This window comes from Quercus robur, chromosome 2 (assembly GCF_932294415.1).
Source record: "Quercus robur chromosome 2, dhQueRobu3.1, whole genome shotgun sequence".
Taxonomy (NCBI): domain Eukaryota; kingdom Viridiplantae; phylum Streptophyta; class Magnoliopsida; order Fagales; family Fagaceae; genus Quercus; species Quercus robur.
The window spans coordinates 74,767,866-74,784,327 of record NC_065535.1 but is presented as its reverse complement, the minus strand read 5'-3'; the positions used below and the strand labels follow the sequence as shown (position 1 = coordinate 74,784,327).

Here is a 16,462-nt window from a genome sequence, read left to right as displayed (position 1 = left end):
GACGATTGTTACAAGAGGTAGAAGACTTGTCCTTATTCTTCATTTTGAAGCAAAATATGCAAAAATGGAGCGCAAAAATGAAATCTACGCGAAAAACTGGGCAAGGAGAACCTGGACTGAAAAAGTCAACCCTGGAAAAGTCAACGGTCAACGGTCAACGACCAGTCAAAGTCAACGGTCAACCTGAAGTCAACGGTCAAATCCAGATTCAGAAGGTGACGTCAGCGGATGACGCAAGCAGTGACGTCAGCAAGCTGTTAGGGCTGACGTCAGCGATGACGTCAGCGAGGCTGTTGAGGCGCGTGGAGGCGCGTGACCGCGCGTGGAGGCGCGTGACGGCGCGTGGAGGCGCGTGACCGCGAGCTGCTGGCGCGTGGTGGCGCGTGTGGCGCGTGATCGGCGGCACAGCAACTTTGAACGGCGCGTGGGGGCGCGTGCAGTCTCCGATGGCGACGAGGCTTCCACGAGTGTGTAGATCGGCGCTGGACGATCTCAGTGGTACCTTCAAAATCGTAATCGGAGCAATAATTGCAGCGGAGCAGTGGTCTGTGCAGTGTGAAACTCCTTAACGACACCGGCTGCAGGTCCGGAACCCAAGGACGACGGCTGGATGACGTCGGAAGTTCAACGGCGAGAGGCTGCAGCGGCAGTGTGATGGCGGAAGCGTTGTTAAAAAGAAAGCCACACTAATGAAGACAAGACTGCTAAGAAAAGGTCAGAGCAGTGGCTCTGATACCATGTTAGAAATACTGGAAGAATGTATTGTATTTCATGATCAGAGAATATACATCAGAGCCTTATATAGGAGGCGTAAGTGTGCGGTACAAGTAAAGTGTAGTACAAGTACAAGTATGCTATACAATAAAGGTAATTGGGCCTAAAGCCCATAATATAATATAATATACATTAACATTTTTTTTATTATATTTCATTTTATTACTTAATTTTGGTTGAAAGTGTACATTTTTCTTCTACAGTGATAGTTTTAAAGTCAAATATAAAAGAAAAATCATTACCACCAAATATCTGAGTTGAAAGAAGTTTGAAACTAAATGCAGCTTCTTTAACTTCACTGAATTTTACTACATCTTTAGTGTTATCCAACTGCTCCCACAACAACTGACACAGGTTTATAGGAACTTCAATGAGTGTGATAGAAAACTTCCTTTGTTCTTTCCGTGAAAGCTGAAAGGTGGCCACAAAAATAAGCATCTTCCCCTTGGTAGTAATCATATTGTCATCACCACAAGAAAAAAGCTATTTTGCAACAAAGTTATTGCAACAAAAAGACATTATGGTGGTAATAAGCATAAATATGTGTATATTACTTTTTGTTGCAATAAGGACTTAAAATACCAATATATTGCATCAATATTTTATTTGTTGCAATAACTTACTGTTGCAATAGACTTTTCCCAATTGAAAATAACCCTCCCCTTCTATCATGCGCACAAAATTTCTAAGTTGACCTTAGTGTTTAGATTGGAGAGTGAGTTTAGGGTTTGGAGAGAGTGAGATTCCGAGAGTGAGAAGTCACCTTGAGATGGCGGTAGTTGGTCATCATGGCAGAGCTAGGAGGCCATGGTGGTCCAATTTAGAGAGAAAGGGTTGATGAGGTTGAGGAGCAAATTACCACAGTTGATAGCAATGATGAGCTTGAGTGAATCGGCCATGGTTACCTGAAAACCCAATTGGAGCCTCTTTGGTCTTTAAATAGTGGTTCAAAATTGATATATAAATCTATCTCGTAAGCATAAAGGCTTCAGTTAAAAGCTGGCCCATGTATACCTACCATGTATTTGCAATCACAGGCAAGAATGCATGAGCATGACAAGAGATTGCTCAACTTCATGGAGTGGATCAAGTAAGACACGGATTCCCCGTTAGCTTCAATACACATGTACATAGATCTGTTTTGCACCCCTTCCACCATTTCCCACTCCTCATTCAGCTTTTCCACTTCAGACCTAAGGAAGTCCATAAGACTAGAATAGAACAACTCTATTAGAGATTTTTTGGAAAAGAACAACTCTAATCAAATCCAGTACAAAATTAAGTAATCATTCAAATAAATATACTCAAATCAAACAAATTCTATGTTTTTTTAATCTAAACATTAGGGTTTTCTTAAAAGAAACAACTTAAATCATTCTATCTCAAAATCAAACACAGAGTCAAAATATCATTCAAATTAACATTCTCAAATCAATCCATTCCTATTTTTTTAATCTAAACATTAGGGTTTTCTTAAAATACAAACTCTAATCATGAAAAGAACAACTCTAATCATATCCCAAAATAGAATACAAAATCAGTTCTTAAATAAACTTTTACTAATTTATAATCTAAACAACAAAAACATTACATTCCCTAATGAGAACTCTCTAGAATCATCAACAATCACAAAAATATAAAAATCATGACTTAATCAATTGCTCCAATATCTATTTAATGAGAAATTAATTGCTCCAATATCATATGACTCTTAGACTTTGTGTTATCCTTTTCTTTTGAAATTAATCAATTTTATTTTTTCATATTTAATATTATAAATTCAAAAATACTTTGTGTGTCATATCATTAAAATTTTTAAATAGCATGGCACTTTCTACATTGTCAAATTCAAGAATAAAATCTCAACCATGAAATAGACAGACTCCATTATTTCAAATGAAACTACGGCAAAGGCAAAAAGTCTCCCCCACTTCATAAAAAACGTTCTACCCCATTATCAAAATACCTAAATATAATGATGATAAATTTTTTAATGGTTGTGCACTATTTTTCTCTTAAGTGATATTAGAGATATTACAACCTTTTTTTATAATAAAATATTACAAATTTTACTACATAAAGCTTACAAATTGGTATGCCACCAATAATAATAAGTAATTCAAACATTGTTGAAATTAACCAATCATATTCATTACCACATCAATTTATAAATATTTTGTAGTCAAAATTTGTAGTAGTTTAGTTATTTTCTTTTTCTCATCTCTAACAATGTCTCAAAATGCTATATCAATAGAAACTTAACTCAATTGAAATCTAGCAAGCACCTGCACCGATTCGGGTGCTATCGCGCTTATTTGTATTGCTACAATTATGCTTACCGATATGCAACTGACTAAACAATATATATGGCTAGGCAGGATAGCTTTGCTTAAGACTGGAATGCTACCCTCGCTTGAACTCTAGAACTAAACTCAATTCCTTGCTCATTCCCACTCTGAGGCCCTTTTCTAGTTACTATAATGTAGCACCTTTATTTTTAGGGCTTACTTCAAAGAGTACCATTGCTATTGTTTGAGTATAATCTTGGCATCTTTCTACAATCGTCTTTGCGGCTCCTGTTGCTGCAAAGCCTCTGTGCTTTTGGTTTTACCCTGCCCGGTAACAAGTTCTTAAATATTCTTAGGTTTTGATTATCGACAAAAAAACTAGCTAAGTTCTTATTTATATTTTATATATATTGCTAAGAATTTTTTTCTTCATATAATGGTAAACATATATCAATTTAAGACCAATAGTAGATAATAAAGTGAATACATAACCATTACATGATAAATCAACAAAAGGAAAAAAGCAATCAACATATTTTTTACTTATCAAAAATAGAAAAGAAATCAGCATTTTTTTTTCAATCAAGAAATCAACTCAAAATACAACTTATCAAAAGTAAATGGTGAGTCCAAATGAGAACCATTAACAACTTGTTACCAAAAATTTGTTGTGAAATTTTTGCAAAAAAATTGTGCTCATAACACTACTCTTTGTATAATAAAACCTTTTAGTTTTAATATTTGTTATATAAAATATTTATGCACATACTTGGAAGTTGTGAAAAAAAAAAAAGGTGGTAGCGGATTGTAAGGTGTAACATAAACGTGGGTGCCTTGGGATTGAAGAAAGAGAGAAGGAGGGAGAAACTGCCGGCTTTAAAAAAAAAAAAAAAAAAAAAGGTTTGTTGGGGACGCACGTGCAGCCGTGTCCAGGCTGCGCATTGCATCCCCAAGAGTCCAACATTGGTGCAGCAACTAAATTGCTACACCCGTGCTTCCCAAATTGAAATTCTAAACAGTTTAAGAAAATTATTTTAAAATGTGCCAGATTATCAATGAAGATTAATTTCTCTTAAGAGTTTGAGACTTTAATTTTTAATCTAATTAAAATAGTGTTTTGGAAAAGAGTGTACAATGACTTCCAACAAGTCTTGAGGTAGATAGGAGTAGGACCTCGACCTCAACCTAGGGATGGCAATTTAGATCCGACTCACGGATACCCGGTCCGGCCCGACCCTAATGGGCCGGATTTTACCCGGCCCGATAAAGAAAAACTCGAAGCGGGTCCGGGTCGGGTTCGGGTTTTATTAAAAAAATCCGAAACCCGACCCGGATAAGACCTGGTTAAGACTCGGTTACCATAAAATTACTAAAAAACCCCCCTATATATATAGCTATAAACAGTTAAATACTAACCCTAACTCCCTCATTTCTCAGCTCACGCCTCCAGCCTCCTCACCCTCACTCCTTCATTTCTACTCAAACCTTTTCAGTCCCCACCCTCGTCCCTCACTGCCTTACACAGCACACAGCCTCACACCTCACGTAGCCACGCTCCGTCTCACGGCCTCACACCTCACGCTCCGTCTCACGCATGGTCGTCGCCCCCCTCACGGACTCACTCTCACCCACCCTCACGGCCTCACTCTCACTCTCCAGGCACAGCCGATCGAACCAGATCCTTCAAAGCCCAGCGGATGTTTTTCCTTGTTGGCTGAGTGTAAGACTCATCTAGTCATCTGTGTCAATCAAAACAGTGATGTCTTCCTCCGACGATCTATGCAACCTAGCCTCAGCTGCGCACGCTGCCGCGGCGCGTATGTTGCTCGGCGACATCGACGAGACGACGACGATATCAGATACGAAAGAATCAAAATAAGGATTTATTGATTTTGTTTTCTGTTTGTGATTTGTGTTTTTTTTTTCTTTTAGTAAAAAATATGTATTAACAGAGAAGAGCAAAAAAACAAGCTAATTTATGTTTCTGTTCATGTCTGGGATTGTGATTTGTATTTTTTATTTTTTATTTTTTTATGGTGAAAAATCTGGATTAACAAAGAAGAAAAAAAAAAAAAAAAAAAAAAAAAAAAAAAAAAAAAAAAAAAGAACTGATTTGTTTCCTCTTTTTTTTACCAAAAAAAAAAAGGAAAAAAAATCTTACACTATGGCATAATGCATATACTTATACTCAAGATCTTTACACAAGCTGATTTGGTGTGAGATTTTTTTTTTTTTTTTTCCCTTCATATTTTAAGCTGGTTGGGCCTATTTTTGGCATCTGGGCATTAAAAAAAAATTGATTGTGATTGGGCCATGATTTGGTCCGAGAATTAGGCCCAAATTTGGCCTAGCTGGACGGGGCCCGTGGAGCCCGGTGGGGCGGGTCCGGGCCGTGGGTCTTGGCCCGCGGGTCGGGTCTGGGTATTGAAAAACCCGGCCCGAACCCGACCCGTTGCCATTCCTACCTCAACCTCCTTGTGTTTATTGATTATTTTTTCATAAATTATTCTATAACATGCTCACTATTGAAAACGACTATACAGACTAACTCTAGAATTAAAACCATAAGCTAGATAGTGAGATAAATTTTTTCCAAACATTGGCACTAACCATCCAAGTTTTAGTCAAGGAATCCAAGGTCATCGCATTTCCAAGCTATAATTGCAAGTAGAATCAAGAGTGCTCATCATCCAACTCTAACTGAGTGTGATGAAACGAAATTATTTAACACGTTGAACAAGTGTTAAACAAAATTATGCAAGGATTCAAAGGACAAAGGCTGAAAGGAAGAAGTGTTGAACAAAACGTGAAAATGGTAATTATATCATATGATGAAAAATGAAATATCAAGAAAAACTATAAAAAGCTCTACTGCACAAACTATTTTACCAAAACTAGCAATCACAAAGGTTCAGACAACCCAGCCAAGAGCTTACACGACTATTTGAAATAATAAGACAAAACCTATACCGTCAAATACTCTCTTGATATACTACCCAAACCCATAACCAGCTCTCACTCTTAGATGCACAAGTTGCAAGCCATTGCCGAGTGTTCATGAAGCTTGATTAATTTGTCTCAACAAGTAGATTTACAATCAAAATGTTGCAAATAATTTTACCTCCCCAAACTTCTATCACAATTCCAATATTGCATTATAAATTAACGATATATTGATTTAGGCTAAATTGTAAATTGCACTTTCTAAGTTTCTTTCAAATTCATTTCAGTCATCTAACTTTATTTTCATTTAATTGAATCATCTAAATTTCAAAATTATTCAATTCAAACTTTACATTCAATTTTGTTAAAAATTTTCCATTAAAAAAAATATTTTTCTCACATGAAAAAAAAAATCTATAAAAATATTTTATAGATTTTTTTATGTGAGAATATTTTTTTTCAAAAAAAAAAAGTTAATTGCATGCTTAACAACAATTTTTTAACAGAATTGGACAAATGCCTGAATTAAATAAATTTAAAACTTTGAGGACATAATTGAACAGAAGAAAATTAGAGGACTAAAATGAATTTCAACTAAATGTAGAGAATGCAATTTGTATTCACTAACATAAGTATTTTCATTAATTACATTAACAAAATATTCTAAAATTTAAAATAATTTCATTTACCAAACCTTAACCACGGTTTGGTGATAAAGAGCAACATTTAACCAAAAAAAAAATTATTCACTAACCATGATTAGGGGTTGATCAAGGGAATCTTATCAAATTTTGAAATATTTTGGTACTATTATTAATGGAAAGACCAATGTGTCAATAGAAATATTTTGTGTAATTTACATTAAATTTAAATTAGCAAACCAACATTTATCACTGATTTCATGCCTGAGGACATTGCTTCTCTTGTAATCTTTGACATTCATTGAGTTGTTTTTCTTGTGGAATAAAAGCCCAGGCTACTGATAGTCTGGTTTCTCAAAAAAAAAAAAAAACATTTATCCTAAGGCTTTTTTTTTCTTCTTCTAAAAAAAATTTTCATGATCACGATTTTTTTTTTCTTTTTTTAAATTATTCTTCATGTGGCGGAATAAATTTCTTTCGCCTATGCTTTCCTAGACAATGACCATGAGATTAGGATTAAGTCCATCTCGTGTAACTTTTGGTCAATGTCTCATTTTTCTTAATACTCAAATTTTCCTTATATAATTAATTAATTTTAGGAGCAATTTAATTAAACATATGTTTTATAAAATATATAAGTAAGTCCGTTCGTTATAAACTCTTTTATATGTATTTACAGGTTTAGAATGCAGGAATATAGGAAAAAAAAGTTAGAAATGCAGGAATGCCTGAAATATTTTCTTTTCCATAAGAGAAAAAAGATATTATGATTTTTATGGTTAAAAGTTTGTGGTAGGTTCTGCTTTCTCATATATAAACAAAATTTTTTTAAAAAAAATCATATAGTATTGTCGTCATATTTTTCTTATGTTAAATTGTATACGTTAAGGTAATGTAACATTTATCATTTAATTTATCTTTTTTTTTTACAATCATTATTTAATTTATCTGAAAAAAAAAAAAAAAAAAAAAAAAAAGGCATATCTCCAATGGCCTTGGACTTTTGTTATCTCATTAGTAATTACTAGCTCAAAGTTAACATTAGTTATATTTTGTTTCACCATAAAAATATGATTGCACTCTGACTTTTATTTAATCACACTGTATTAATCTTCTCCTTAAAATAGTCCATTATAAAATAAAACAAAAAAAGGTTAATGCCATTGTAGGAGGTAAAATTTTAAGCCAATTATAAATTGCCACATCAAAATTTAGTGACAAATTCTAAATTAATTAAATAAAATGATGACATGTGCCATCCAAATTGACGTCACATTGGCATATTGAAATTTTCTACGTGTCATTTGGCCCACAAGATAAAGATAAATTTGCTATTCAAAATTGATGGATAATTATCTTTATTAAAATAAATTTCCTATTCAAAATTGATAGATAATTATCTTTATTAAAATAAATAAAATAGAAATAATTATTTATCTTTGTTGATTATTATCTTTATCCAAACATGATCTTTATCAATATAGATAAATAAAGATAATTATCTCTAAGCAAAATTTGGGTCAATCAAGAGTCTACTACATATCTTTATGCATATCAATTCAAAGTAGAGCTTATCCCCTGAAACCACTATAAATAGATGACATCCCCTCTCATTATTTTCAACACGAAGTTTTCAAGAAGCCCAAGCTCTAGAGATTGTACTCACTACTTGATTAATACAAAATTATAATTGTGAAACACTTTTCAATTGTTTGATTTTCAAACTTCAAGAAATTTTGTGTATACAACCATTTTATTGGAGCCCAAATTTGGTAATGATGGGGTATAAAACTCATATTTGACACCATCTAATAATTAATTGTCACATCAATTTTTTACTTAAAACTCAATACATCTTACCACACCTAATAACATCTCAATAAACTCTTAGTTGGGTTGAATTTTTAGATGGGTATTAGAATTGATGGAGTGTAGTTGTGTCTATTCTTTAATATATAATATGATGATATGGTATATTGGTTTAAGAGGGTGTAAAACTTGGGTTTTACACCACATCCTTATAGAATTAAATCTCATTTTATTGACACTACATGTTGCCAATTCTTCTTTTGGAATCTAATTCAATGGAACATAAAATTTAGTGACACCTTACTAAAATGGAATGTCAATAAGAAGTCTTCATTTCTATGATCAAGACTAATTATCATGAATGCTATGCATGTTATAGTCTTCTTAAAGAATTCCTAATTTCATCACTAACTATGAACTAAAATTTACAACTTTAAAAGGCAGTGCTATTTAGATCTTCTGTGTGTGCATTTTATTCCTATACCCATCACATACAATGCATTTCATGCTCCATTCATTAAATGAACGCATAAAATATATTGTTCATATAATCCTCAAATAATAACACACTTTATTAATTAAATAATGTCATGCAAATAGGATTTTAGAGCATAAATCCCAACGGGACTAAGGAGGGGGTTCTAGCGGAGGCCTTATGTATTATTATTTTTAAAACATAAACACCTGACTTGCAAAAAAAAATTTAATTTATTAAATTCATTATTATTTTTAACTTTAATGGTCTACCACTTATATTTGATTGGTCATGCCAGATCTCCGTCCATCGTTTTGACTAGCGCCTTTGGGACTGAGTTATTTGAGAGTCGTTAAAAAAAGAAAAAAAAAAAAAAAAAAAAAAAAAAAAAAAAAAAAAAAAGAGAGAGTTATTTGAGAGTCCACTCAATACTCTTTTAGAGTGAGCTAGATTGGGCATTTCGTGGATGGTCCTTATTGGGGCAGATGGGTTGAGCCCCTACAATAGCAATAATAAAAATTTGAATAATCTAATAAATTAATTTTTATATACAAATAGGTTTAACTCTAAATATGTTTGGAGTCTTGGGCTTCAATCATGCACTAAAATAAAGATAGACTATATGTGTCTTATTATGTGCAATATACATGACACTCTTAGTAGTGATTAATGTCATCTTCCTATTCGTAGTTAAAGCTAAAGACTTTAATTATGTTTAAAGCCAAACTTTGTCATTTCATGTATAACAAATGCAATAAGGATTTCTATCTCTTAATCATGAAATCTACCATTTTCATTTCCTCTGAAAAGAAAAGAAAAGAAAAGAAAATACAAGGTGTCCATGTATCTGATACTCTAAAAGCAAAATACAAGGAAGGTTTTTTCAAAAATCAAGAAGGCAGTAGGTTTACTTATCTATTTATAGAATATATTTTTATAATGAGCTACGTATTGATAAGAGTAATAAGCAGGGAAAAAAATGATGCACAATCATTTATTTATAGGAAGATATACTCAAGCACACTTTAATATTATTTTTTTAAGGAAGATATATCAAAAAAGTCATTAATTAAATTTTAAATATAATTTTTTATTAATTTTAAAGTCGGGAGGGAATGATGGCCAATGCTTTAAGTTGTGCAAAAGAATAGCAGGTGATAATGAGTTTTAATCTCCACATTTTATTTAATTAGTAAGTGATGTGACCATCTCTTATTTAAACAAAATGAATTGTCTTTTAAAAAAGTATCAGAAGTAAACCAAATCCTAACATATAATTTCCTAGGGTAACAAATAAATGAAATAATTAACAATATACTCATACATCTCTAAATTCTAGAGATTGAACACCTTAATTAGGAGAACTTTATTACTCTTTATTTAGTTCCGAACTTCAGATATAAGATCCAGATACAGCTTCTGTAGATGGCTGGACGCAAGATTTACATAAGAAAGAGAACGTGGACTTGGACAGATACATATATATATATATAAACTCAAAACTACCGCTGGTGTAGTTTATATTCGTTACTAGAACTCTATTACACTTAATTCAGATAGGACATAAGAAACTTCCACGCTAGAGTTCATTCTTTCTCACAGAGAGTTCATCCTTCTCGTTAATTTTCTTACGCAACCTTATCAGGAAATTGCACCTTGCCCTGGCATACATTGAGCTGATAGTTCAGCAACACTGATGGACAGTGCATGTCTGCCAAACTAGTATTAACACAAAAGCTAATTTCGAGAAGTTTTCCGTTCTTGCACCATAGGCGTGGTGTAAAACCTGTATTCTGTTGAATGGCTGCTGTGATTTTACTGTTTTCGTAGCGTGCGACCGTATCTGGTTTTATATTTGCTTTCGCTAGAGTATCTAAAATATCAATTTTTTTCATCAATGTCAGTGTAGTTCTGAAATATTGTAATTGATCATACTTTGTTTCTGAACAGGTACCGTGCTTCTCCCATTCATATCTCCAAAATCTTTCATGATTTCCATTCAAGTCAGGCCAATCATTTATCAAATTGGATTTCAAGTTTGAGATCTGCAAAACTCAAACTATATAATCCTACCATTCGAATATATGACCAAAAAAAATGCATTACACATGTAGAATAACGAAGAGTATTTTGAAAGTGCATCTGATATTTACGTTGGTAGAATCAAAGGGACTCCCAGTGCATTTTGGAGCCTGAGTTTTGGAGGAGTCACTCGGCCAAAGTCCATGTATTGTGAACTTCAATGGGGGGCTACAAGTCGATCCTCCACTGACATTACAATATGTCGGAGGCCATTGTTGCACAAGCTGGAAATAATCATACGTTCCAGCTGCATAGACAATAGGGAGAAAACAGAGAAACCAAAAGAACCCTTTCATTTTCTTGAATAGAAACCAAATGAACACTTTCAATTTCTTTTTTCAAATCAAGAAAAGATTTAAACTGATCATCTCCCGCATCTGAACATCCTTTTATAAGCACCCAACAAACCCTTTTTCGTCTAATATATTGTTGTACAACTCTTTTTAATATTTATTTTCTCTTATTTATGGTACATCTATTAATTTATTTTCTTCATTGGTTCCCCCATTTGCAGTCGAGATTACATTTGTGCACAACTACTTTTTCTAATACTGGGTTTGGCTTACCTCAAGTACTTTTTTAAAAAGAAATTCATCTTGTTTTAATGAAAGATTGCCACATTACCCACTAACTAAATAAAATGTGGAGATTACACTACAAAAAAAAAAAAAAAAGGCTATAGCCACATTCGCAAAACGCAGCTATAGCCTATAAAAAACGCAGCTAAAGGCTATAGCTGTGTTCCCAAACACGGCCTATGCAGCGAGGCTATAGCCCCCTGCAGGGACCTAGAGCTGCGTTTTCAAAAACGCAGCCCAAACCGGGGTCTGTAGCTGCGTTTTAGATAGCCTAGAGCCGCGTTTTTTTACAACCCCAGATGCGGGACCTATGGCCGCGTTTTCTATAAAAAAAACGTGGCAATAGATGCAACATAGAGCTGCGTTTGAAACGCAGCCCAAAAGGTGTCTATAGCCGCGTTTATTTTCTCCTATAGCCGCGTTTCTACACAGTGCATTGGTTCGGGACCTATAGCTGCGTTTTCATAGAAAACGCGGCTATAGGGCTGCTTGGGCTGCGTTTTAAGTCTAAAGTGTGGCTATAAGTTTTTTTTTTTTTTTTTTTTTTTTTTCCTTCCTCAACACATTACTGCCCAAAACAAAACCTGTAATTCCACATACACATTCCTGCCAACACTCAGATGCAACAATACTGAACCAACAAAACAAATTGCATATATGAAATCATTACCAACTGTTGAATAAATGCTTCTTTGGCATAATTACCCTTTAGAACTATAATACCAGCCATGCCAGCATTAAATGCAGAGATGAACTTCAAATGAGAAAAGGACCCAACTATAATTAATCAAGGAGGTGGGGGTTTAACAAGCAGCCTAAGAATTTCTTAAGTCTATTTCTTATGTGGACATATCCTGGCACTAACTCATGCAACACAAAAAATAAAAATAAAAAAATAAAAAATTACAGTCAAACAACTTGCCCTGCATGTCAAGATGACTTACAAGTATTGCAGATTTAAAAGCTGACCAAGTTGTGGAACCAGTTGACTAGAAAGATTTGCAGTAGCCAATTCACAATAACCAAGTCAAGCTATTAAATTCTTAACCTGTATATAGAAAAAGAGATGGAACATAAGTAACATACAAGGTTAATTAAACAAAATCAGAAAACATTCTTCAACAGTGGCATAAATCCATACTTCCTATTTAGAGATGGAAAATAGGCCTCATAGATTGAAAAAAAAAATACTAATACTAAATTGAAAATGATAGCACTAGTACGATATATATAATTAACTAAATTGAAAATGATAGCACAATTACAAAACCAACACATAAGCATTTGAGACCCTGAATTTTACTTAGTTAAACCTTTTACCACTACAATAAGACCTTCATAGACAGTATTGCACTGCTTCCTATCACAGTTCAAGCAAAAAAGAGGTTTAAATTCAATATTTTAATAACTGATTACATTTTTCCCAACTGTAAACCCATTAACATGTCTTACTTTCAGTTTCATAAAAATCTTTCTTATAGTTAAATACAAATTCATCAACCTCAAAAATCTTGTGTCACAGGGCATACAATTGTAAAGAAACTAAAATGTACCCCTTATTTCAATTTTTTTTTTCCTTTTTGTGGGGGTCGGGGATACAGGGAAGGTTACAAGGCAAGCAGTGTTATATACCTGCCGACAGCATCAACTCTTTTCAAGGCAATCCTTCCTTTGGGAGCTGTTGACAACTGCCAAGAGTTCAAGTATAACCCAAATCAGCTTAGTTACAAAATAATAATAATAATAATAATAATAATAATACCAAATGGTAACAAAGTCCAGAAATGAATAGCTTCTGATACCAACCTGTGAGGCAACATCAACACCTATTTCATCTAGCACCTGCAAGAGAAAATAAAAAGAAAATTTTGCCATTACTCATTCCAAAATCCTATAATTGGTGATTTATAAAGCAAATAAACCTAATAAGGTGTCCATCTAAACTTGTAAGAACTTAGGATATCTGACATCATTTCTTCTCAATCTTTCTAGCTTTACCACCAGAAACTCAGAAGTCTGTAACTAGTGGCTCAAAATTATCAAGTTGGTTCAAATCCATTGCATGCATTTACAAAATGACAATCAAACTCAAACAAACAAGCCATTTAAAAAATATTAGGGACATCCCTGGATAAGTAAAAGGATTAAACTACTCCTAAATTTCATAAGTCCAATGGTAATTCACTTAAGAAAAAAAGTATAAACAAGTGCAATTATTTTACAAAGTACAATTAATAAATGCAATTAAAGAAGCCTGCTTGATTTGTGAGCAACAAGCTTCTTTTCCTAACATGATTTAAAATTATGTGAGAGATAACAACACAAACTTATAAAGAGGAGATGAGGATAATTTGGAAGCTCTTCACATACTTCTAATTGCAATGCTCCAATTTCCTTTTCTATAACTGAATCCACATGGAAAAACAGTAAAAACATTTATTCAAGAATTGATAAATTGCCACAGCCACAAAATTTACCAATGAACTGTTAACACTACTTAAAAAGGCAAAAAGAAAATGTGATTTGATCCCATAAAATAGGGAGCTTAAGAAGCAGTTGCAGCAAAATGATAAAATTCCACATCCCAAAAGAGAGTCACATACCCTTCAACCAATTTTGATGACTTGTCAGATTAATATAATGCTTTGTGATAAGGCTATGTTTTCCCATCTACAATATCATGGGCATTCCAATATCCAATGTAAAACAAAATAATACTGTAAGTACAGGTAAAAGACTAAGTCAAACAACAAACAATACTTCTAAATCAACAAGAAACAACTCATTATGCAGAGTAACCTAACTAAACACACTAATCTTACCAATGTAATGGATCCACAATGTGGTCCTCCTCCTTTGCCAATGCAAATATAACATCACTTGGGGATGATAAACTTTTATTAATGGCCTGTTATAATTGCAAAACATAAATAAATATCAGAAAATTCCACAAAATGAATTGCAGAAAAGAAATAGAATCAAAATAGTTTTACCAAAATACTTGAGTTTCTTTAAAATTTAGTTTAAAGTTTTTTAATTAAAAAAAAAAATCAATTTTATTCCTCCAGTGTGACTAATAAAACCTGACACCCCATTTTTTAAAGCCAAATTGAATCAACCACGTATTTGAGGATCTAAAATCAAACTAACAAGATATTGAAGAGGCCAAAATCAAAACAAAAAGTCAAAAACTATAAATTGAAAAAAAATAATAAAAAAAACTATTTAAAGAACCATCATTGAACTACATAGAATTCCTTTTTATCTAAACTCTAACATCGGTTAGTCTCTTTTGTTATCTCTTCCGCTCTTCGTCTAGAAGCACTATTCGATTAGGAGCTACATGACTCAGTCTTATACATACAGAAAGTATAGTGGCTACTAGCTTCGGATAGCTAGATTAAGTAATTACCCACCAAATAATCGATCAAAGGTATGATTTTTACCCAAATAATAATCAAAAACCCAGAGAAGATTAGAGGGCACGAATTAAAAACTAATTTAATTAAACTTCGCTTAGAGCACATCTCACAGCGCTCGAGATTGCATGAGTCTGTTCTCTACTCCTTCAAGAAAAGAATATAAAATCAATAATAATCAACTAAAAAGAGAAAGAAAGAAAGAAAAAATTTACATCACGCAAAAAAATATGAAAGTACGAAATTTCACCTTTTCACAATTCCCTTTGACCTATGATGGCTGACAGAGAGGTTTGACGTGGCGGTGGTGGCAATCGGCTCTCGGAGGTCGCGGTGGCGTCGATGAGAGGCGGCGGTAACGAATGGTGTTGAGAGTGATAGAGAGCGAGGGTTTGTATCTGAGTTTGGTGGTGAGAGTGAGCTGAGAGTTTTTTCAATTTAGGGTTTTTTTTTCGTTCTTGTGTCCTATTGAGGGTTTTTTTTTTTTTTTTAAACAAGCCCAGAGCTGCGTTTTATAAAACGCAGCTCTGTAAAAGTTCAAGCTGCGTTTACTATAAAACGCAGCTCTATAAAAGTTCAAGCTGCGTTTCGAAACGCAGCTTCATGCTCAGGTTTTAGTCGCATTCTACAACACAAGTAAACGCAGCTTCATGCTCAGGTTTAAGCCGTGTTCTACAACACGTAGCTCAATTCAGCCATTTAAGCTGCGTTTCATAAACGCAGCTTTGGGATATATATTGAAAAAAAAAAAAAATCCCCAGATGGGTCTATAGCCGCGTTTTTAAAAACGCAGCTTCAGTCCAACCAGGAAAAACGCAGCCTCAAGACCTATAAACGCAGCTTCAGGGCTGGTCTATAGCCGCGTTTAGTAAACGCGGCTATAGGTCCAGTGTTGGAGCCGCATTTATAAAAAACGCAGCTCAAACACCACTTTGAAGCTGCGTTTTTTTTAAACGCAGCTCCAGAGCCGTTTTTAGTAGTGTTAAAACTCACTACCATCTGTCATTGTATATTTAAAACAAAATGACATATCCAATTTAAAAAATACTGGAAATAAACCAAATCTTATATGTTATATGCTATATACTAGAAGTTTGGTCCTCCACGTCCTACTTATGCCATGTAGTCGACTAAGAAAATAAAATTGTTAGTTTAATTTGCTATATTTAAGTTCTAATACCAAAATTTTAAGAAAACTAAAAATAGAATTCTGATTAAATTCTCTCCGCAAAAGTTCCTACAAATTTAAAAAGAAGTGTCATTATTTGATAAATGGTTTTTGTTAGCTACACCATAATATTTTGTTTTAATATAATTTAACATTATAACACCAATTTACGACTTTTCAAAATAAACTGCTGATGGGTAAATTGGTTTTTCAATGCTAAATTCCATTAAAGTTAATAGAAAAACAGACGGTAAGAGTTAAGTGTAAAGTATTTTCAAGTTAGGG

General features: G+C 33.5%; 1 long non-coding RNA gene across 2 annotated transcripts; it reads right to left on the bottom strand.

Moving 5' to 3' along the window:
- Nucleotides 1–12,152: 12,152 nt before the first annotated feature.
- Nucleotides 12,153–15,483, bottom strand: LOC126715013 (uncharacterized). Of its 2 annotated transcripts, XR_007651731.1 has the most exons (4): nucleotides 14,413–15,483; nucleotides 13,397–13,432; nucleotides 13,223–13,278; nucleotides 12,153–12,638 (listed from the first exon to the last, which is right to left on the bottom strand). It is a non-coding gene; the product is annotated as an uncharacterized LOC126715013 (long non-coding RNA). The 2 variants fall into 2 exon arrangements; XR_007651730.1 differs by lacking the exon at nucleotides 12,153–12,638 and having other exon boundaries at nucleotides 12,867–13,278.
- Nucleotides 15,484–16,462: the final 979 nt, after the last annotated feature.